Raw genomic sequence first — 7934 nt, 5'->3', positions numbered from 1 at the left:
AGGCAACCGTCAACTTTAAACTTCCAGCTATTAATACCTTTAATCTCCTCATGTTCTAAGCAATGCTGTAAATTAGCAAAGCACCTTTTTCACCCCATCCCCTCTTTTCTCACCCCTCCTTTAGAAAATGAATTCACTTTATTCTTCTAGAGTGAAACCCAATACAATACTGTAGGAATTGTATCCAAACTGAAATATTCCTTTTTTTTTTCTTTTCATAATATGTTCTTGCCAATAGTTGTTTGTTTGTTTGGTGTGTGTTAATTTCTGGATAAAAAAGAAAAGTCCAAAGACAGCTGGATATACATTAATCTTAGCTAAAAGCTTTTCAGCACATTAACCCTGGAAGGCAAAAAGGATGTGAACACAGCTGGAATGAATGATTGTTTTCTATTTCAAAGGAATATTCATAAAGCTCTTTATTTTGGAGATTCAAACTGACTATTACAGAATTATCTCTTTATGCCTTTTTCAGACTTCCCTGGGTCTGATTTACTGTATGTTTATTTCTATTGAGCTGCTGAAATATATTGCATGAACCCTTCCCACCCCTCATCAGGAATACCAGTGGTAGCTCTAATTTCTTAGGGATTTTGTCTGTTTATTGCTGCAAATTCATGAGTGGTAAGACTAAAATCAAGGATCATGGTTCATATGCATAGCTTGGTGCTTGTGCCACGTTACTGTAGTAATGTGCCACTTTTGTCCTGTAGTTTCCTAAAAAGTGCATCTTTTATGCTTTGGTACTGGAGGGCAGCCAAAGCCTTCAGAAGGATATGAAGTTTAACAACTGAGCATCCACCAGCACGAAGACCAAAGTGTCAGAAATGAAGTGTCAGAATTTAATTTTGGATGAAGTGATAACAGAAGGAATAGAGCAGGGAACTAAGGATAATAAAAAAAAAAAGAATAAAACCTTTAATGCCAGTGTGACATCATGTTTCCTGTTGAGCAAAGTGTTTTGATGAGAAATATTGCAATTAGGTTTTAGCTGGTTCTTTGTCATTGTTTTGCTGGGGATTAACTGCTGCTGACTGAGGATGTGTGTGCTTGAGCTCCCACTGCTTTCTGCTGGAGCTGCAGCTGCTGTGGCTGGCAGTGGAGCAGAAGTTCCCCTGCTTGACAGCTTATAGAAGTTGGAGAACTCTTCACTATTTGAGAGCTGAAAACTGGTAATAAGGACCGCTATGACAGCTGCCTAACCTACAGCTCCCTTTAGTCACCTCTGAGGGAGCTCTCTTGTTTTACTCTCCCTCCTGTGTGGAGCACATGGGATATTGCATACCTGCTCCCTGGCACCTGGCCACACTAACCTATGGGTGTCTAGGTAGTGTCCAGGAACAGGTCCCTCGCCTACCCTCCTTCTGCACTGGCCAGACAGCCCTGGTACCTTCAACTTACTGCTTGGACCTGAAAGTACAGGGGGTGGAAACTCTTCACTAAATTTCCAGTGAAGAAAGGAGCCTTCCTTATTGTTCATTTATCATCATTATAAGGAATAACTTGAGCTCTTTAGGGAGGAGAACTTCAATATGTTGCTGTAATAGGGTAAGTCCATAATGAAATTTTGGCTTCAGTTTCACCATAAACATTTGTCTCCTTTGTGCGTTTCAATTTGGGGGAAATGGGAAATAGGAAGCTTAGACCATCTATTTTATTCTCTCCCAGGGTTTATTAATCACTAGAAAGCAAGCAATACTTCCTTGTAGAGTGTGGTTATTATTGCTTTGTTCTTACTTCTAATATAAATGTTTCTGAGATGTTCTGCTTTTCTAACTGAATGTTTGCCTTAAATCAGTAGTTCCGTTTTGTTTATTAAAACCAAACTTTCCCTTATTGAGTATTGTTGTAGAATTAATTACCACCATTTCACTGAGTTCCTTTCTTTTTCAACAAGGGAGAATTAAAGTAGCAGATGCTGGGAATATATTAGCAGCAGCAGTTTTCATAGAGCTGTGACTAAGACCTTGAATTTACTGTTTTGTTACACAAGTGTCTTGACCTAGAGACTTCCCACATCAAGGCAAATATGAGGGAAATCCCTCATATTCATGTCCAAGAAAGCCCTCCTAGGAGGGCCTGAAAAGAAGACCATGAAATATTCTGCAGGATAGGCATTTTCTCAGTTTCCTCCTTAACCTTTTGCTCTAAACTTTCTTCTGTGAATGCCCTACAGAATTCAGGGCCCATGCTGACCTATTAAAACCTGATTGATAACAAATGTAGTCCACTCAAGCTTCATTCATGTTTGTCACACCCTGCTTTTGTGCCTTGGAGCTGGACAGCATGTGGAAAGCCATCCTAGTTCTACTAAAGCCAATGACTTCAGGTATGTCAGGGTAAGTGTTTTGGCCAAGAAACCTGGCTACTTGCCTGAAGTGGCAGATCCTGCAGTTGCTTTGGTAAAGCTTCATGTTTTTGCACAAGTCCCCACCCGTGCCATCCAATTTTATATTTTCCCATGAGTTCAGAAATATTTTATGTGTATTTCAGGGAGTAGCCATTTGTAATGTTCATTTTCCTTATAGGAATTCTGGAGGAATTAGTAATATGACTGGGGTGGCAGACCTGATGGCTCAGCTGGGAGATGGCACAGCAAAGGTGAGCCAAAGTCCAGCAGATGTCAGCCAAGCAGGCTGAAACTGTCTGGCTTTGGGCAGGATCACTCTTTGTGCTTCCAGATACACCCTGGGTCTATACTTGCACATAGTGGGTGAGTGGTTTCTTTTGATCTAAGACAGTCTCTGGGTGTTTGGCTTTGTGGTGGGAAAAAGAGCCTGCCTAGGTATGCAGCTGCTACTTGGATACTAGCAAACATCTGTGCTGACAAAGAGGAGTTTCAATTCCCTCTGGCTTAGCAGGGTCTCAGCTCACAGTTAGCAGGCACGCAGATTGGCCTTCTTTCAGGGACAGCTATTTTTACCCTACTTTGTTCCAAAGTTTATTTGCTGGTTGCCAGCTCACTAAGGTTTGTCTCCTCAATTCATCTCATGAAAGCCTGGACAACAGCAAAGCCAAAGCCCAGCCGTATGGTACAAAACTGGGTGGCGCTGGGACAGCAGCAAGTGCAAACCATGCTCTTAAGTGTTTTAACAACTGCTTCCTTCCCTTAGTACATGCAGGTATTTCTGGCTCATGGGGCAAAGGAGGCAAATGACTCACTGCATGGTGATGGAGAGAGGTGGGGGAGCTATGGTGGGGCTGGAAATCCACACCTGCAACAAGGGGAGACCTGGAAAAATCAATGGCAGTGTTTCAGGAATTGAGCCCTGTGTTGGCATCACATCTAGAAGGCCTGTACAAACATGGCTACAAACATGGGGCTGGAGGGGAGAATGGGCATTTTGCACCAAGTGGAGAAAGATGGTGAGTAAAGAAAATGGTCCAGCCTAAGTAGCCTTCATTTAACTGCCAGGGAGGAGAAGTGAAATGGAAAATTGGCTTTGTCCAATTTGTCCATTCCTGACAACATGGAATGTGTGTCTCTTCAAAAGGATGCTAGAAACTTTAGTGTGTACCTATCTGTGCTGTGGGCGAGGAGAAAGGAGATTTCTTAATATTGGACTCCCATGTAACAGCATGGCCTGATTTCCTGTTGTCTAAGCATTGGGAAATGGGAGGAAGAATTGAAAGAGGAAGATACAGCATTCAAGAAGTCCAAATCTTCTTATTTAATTCCAGTCCTGAATCAGTTTCAGGCACTTCTGAAAGTCTGTGGTATCCCTTTTGTTACTGTGGGGCTCAAGCACCTGAGAAAAAGGAACAGGCCCTCAACCAAGGCCATCCGCTGCTGATGTCTTGGCTGAAAAGTATTCATGTGCTGACTGGGAGGACAATGGTGTGTGAAAAAGCACTGTCTGCTATTGGTGAATAAGTAGCTCATTGTATATGGGCAGTGGTGGAAAAAGATACGAAATGGAGTAATGATGGCTACACAGCAGAAGGAACCAAAGTCACCTGCTGTGCCACTCACTGCAGTCCAGGAACTCAGTAAAAATTTGCCTGTGGGTTTAAGCAGTGCTTTTTACTCATGTGGCGTTTGTGCCAGTAGTATAACAAAATGTAAAATGTGTGAGACTCATAGTATTGTGAGTCCTTTTCCTAGGATTGGGGCTTTTTGTTTTAGCTAAAGATAATGCGCTTAAGCATCCATGTGGTTAATGAAGAGAATGGGCAAGGTTGTGAAATGTCTTTGTGCTTCTGTATCTGCATGATAATAGCACATACAGCACAGGGTTGGTGTGTCTCCTTGCTAGGTAAATTCCCAACTGGCTTTTCCTGGTGGCTGCTTAAAGCCTGTTTATTCAGGGAAAGAGAAGGTGCACTGCGTGGTAAAAATGATAATGGAGTTTATACAGCAAATCTCAGCTATCACTAACTAGAGGTGGTACTTCCTACTGTGCTACCACCTAGCCCAGCAGCATTTTGCAACATAAAATCTAATAAAATCCAGACAAGAACCAGAGAAAGGTGGTTATGCAGTGAACAGTTTGATATTGCACAATACTGGTTATCAGTGATATAATAGACTCCTGGACTAGCAAATACTGGAGAAAGGAGCTGGTATATCCTATACTGGGGGCAAAAACCTCAAGGTCAAAAGCAACATGGCTTTTTAGATAGTTCTAAGATTTGAATAATTTTCAACAGCCCTACATGAAAAAAACAGGCCTTTTTTCAGCAGTGACTACAATGCCATTAAAACCAAAATTAATAATAATAAAAAAAAGTAATTTGGGAGAATGCTTTAAATTAACAGTAGAGTTTAGCTGGCCAAGACGAGACTATTCTCATATATAACCTGGATCAAGATTTTATTGTTTGTTTGTTGTCAAAGCTAAAAATTTAAACCCAATTGGTGCTGGTGACAAAGCAACAGTTATTTGTGTTCACGTGCTGACACCCCTCATGGCCCAGAATGCAGCCTGAGACTCACAGCAGCTCTTATCCAAAACTTTACTGATGCATGCAGCCTCTTCATTTTAAGTCTGCCTTCCCTGATGAGCTGTGGAAGAGCCAACAGTGAGACAAATATCTCATTCCAGTGGGACAAGAGTGTGAGTGATAAGGAGGCAGAGACATGATTGAGAAATGTTACGTTAATATTCCCTAGCTTCAAAAAAAGGAAAATAAAATATCTAAAAATAAAGCAGGCTTGCACAATAACCAAGATGAGTATGCAGGCACACACCTTGTGTTAGACAGAATGTGTTGCTTTAGTTGTCATCATGAGCACAAGCCACTGGGGAAGTGTGGACTGCTCCCACTGGGAAGCTGGGAGAGCACATGCTTCAGGAAGGATTTATCCTTGGCGAATGTAAGAGATTCAGCAGGATGCTTTGTTTCCAATTTGTATTTTGTTAGAAAAGTATAAGAAGAAGAAAGGTGCAAAGTCTAGCTCATGAAAGTGTAGGGAAGAGAGGCAAAAGGGTTTCCCTCTCTTTAGATGACTTTTTATTAATTTATAAAATTCTACTGATTCCTCATTAGTCTCAGAAATAAACATCAGTAATGGAATTGCACTTAAGGATGAAATTATGAACTCAGATTTGGTAAGAGCTTGAGACTCTGTGTAATTCAGCTGTTCAAAGCAGAGAGTTAAAATTCTGCTTGAGAAAGTCAAGCGATTATCCGCTTCTACATGAATGTCCACACATACCTAATACATCAGTGTGTTTTTCCACCCCAGTCTCCATTTTCTGCACAAACTAAATTAACTGTTGAGAATAACTTGGGTGAGAGTGGTGGTTTTTGTTTTCTTAGAAGTAAATATCAAAACTGAAATGCATTTTCTCTCCTGCCCTTTTGTGCATGTGAACAACAAGCAGATCAGTGCTGTCTCTGCTTTCCAGTAAGAGCAAACAATTTAAAGGAACTGGCTGTGATGCTCCTGTTTGTTTATGATTCACTGATAATAACTTGGTAATGGCAGTCTGTAAGTCATTATCAGCATTTTTATATCTCCTATGGAAGTTCCAGAGATATTTAATTTGCTCACTTGGTATATAAAAGCTATTCCTGCTGAGCATAATGTGTTGAATACAATTCTTATTCAGTTACTAGAAGTGCACTGTAAAAATTGTTGAAACTTGGTAAGGGAGCTGTAACGCACCTAATACATCAATTTACTGGTTTTCTTCTAATTTTTCTTGTAAATCTGGCTGTTTTCATAATTGCAAGGGCAGTTTGAGAGTGGGAGCAGGGTGTGATTATTTATATCTTTACGTATCTGTTTTTAAAACTCTTTTGTCCTCTCTTAACGTCTGCAATATGTCTCCATAAATCTTAGCACAGTGGGATGAATTGTGGTCTTGGAGCTTCAAAAAACCTTAAGAAATTCTGAAGCATTGCTTTAATGAAAATGGTGCTTACCCATTTTTGAGCTGATGTGTATAGTTAGATTAGAGGAGCTGCAAGAATGAGATATGTAACATGAAAAAACTGACACTGCAAAGGATTTATCATATTTTCTTTCTTTTTATTTTTTTTTTTAATCTGCCTTTGAAATGTCTGTATTTTTGACTGTTTAGGTGTATTTCTGCAGCACAGCCTGGGGTTAGTTATCTGATACTGAAAGCGTAATTGCTAATGTGAAAAAACACATCCTGTGTTTGTAAATACCAGCATTTCACTTTGACATCTGTCCTAGTTTCATCTGGGATAAAGTTGTTTTTTGTTTTGTTTTGTTTTTCTCAGTAGCTGGTGCAGTGCTGTGTTTTGGCTTTAGTCTTAGAACAGTGCTCATAACACACTGATGGTTTTATTGCTAAGTAGCACTTACCCCGATCAAGGACTTTTCAGTCTCTTCATGCTCTGCCAGTGAGGAGAGATACAGCACGTCATGCCCAATATGTAAACTGGGGAGAGTTACCTGGAAGGAACTGGTTGCTGCTCAGGTCGGGCTGGGTATAGGTCAGCAGTTCTTGAGCAATTATGTTGTGCATCACTTGTGTTTCTTTTTCTCTCATCTCTCTTTTCCCTGTTATTATTATGTTTTACCTTATTTATTAAATTGTTCTTATCTCAATCCACAAATTTTACATTTTTTATTTATTTATTTTTCCCCAGTTCTCCTCCCCATTCTACTAAAGGAGGTAAGGCAGAGTGAGTGAGCACCTGTGTGGTACTTAGTTGTGGCTGGAATTAAACTATGACACCACCAAGGATTTGGGATGAACTAAGAAGGGCAAGTCCTGGACAGGGCAACAGCTGGGGAAAACTTACGCTTGGAGGAAGCAGGGCAGAGCAGAGCAAGAACTGTTTCTGTCTGGGGAAGCAACCGGTACTGAGAGTCAAGAAGCCCTTCAAGGACTCCCTTCTGGCCACTTACTGTGTTAGGTCCTAGTCTCCCATGTATTACTGAAATTTTTGTGAGGAGTGAGTGAATGGAGTAGAAACTGTAAGCATAAGAAAACTACCAATAGGAAACAGCAACTTTTTTTGTGTGTAATTTTTGTGCACGTGTGCTTAATCCAGTTGTCAAAAAGGTTCCCTTTTACCAGTCTGAAAGACAAAATTTCAGCTCGGAATGCTTAGTATTTTGGAACATCGACAAAGATGCCTCCTAAGCATGAAGTGACAAAGGAACCTGAGTGTGTTTGCAAGTCTAAGCCTTTCTGGAAAAACTGTCCAGATCCTTCAGCCTGTCAGGGGAAAACCAGAACAAACCAAAACTCTCTTGCCTTTGTGAATTGTTGGTCCTGCTTTTCTGCATAGAGCAAGTTAAACTGTATTTGTCACTGCCTCAGCTTTGCATGTGGATTGAGCATAACATTGTATGGGACAGTCCTTTGTGTGTAGAAGTCAGAATGTTGCTTTCTTTTGGCTCAGTTGCATGTTTGGCCTTCTTAGCTAACCTTTAGTAGTGAAAAGACTGTTTATTTCTTAGCAGTCTCTGTTCAGTACCCCACACTTCCCTCTTAAGTATCTGGTAT

The sequence above is a fragment of the Neopsephotus bourkii genome, unplaced genomic scaffold, assembly GCF_033783945.1.
Source record: "Neopsephotus bourkii isolate Nb327-2 ecotype Australia unplaced genomic scaffold, CSIRO-AGI_Nbou_v1 NB_107, whole genome shotgun sequence".
NCBI lineage: Eukaryota > Metazoa > Chordata > Aves > Psittaciformes > Psittacidae > Neopsephotus > Neopsephotus bourkii.
The sequence above is the reverse complement of the archived record's forward strand: the minus strand, read 5'-3'. Positions refer to the sequence as shown.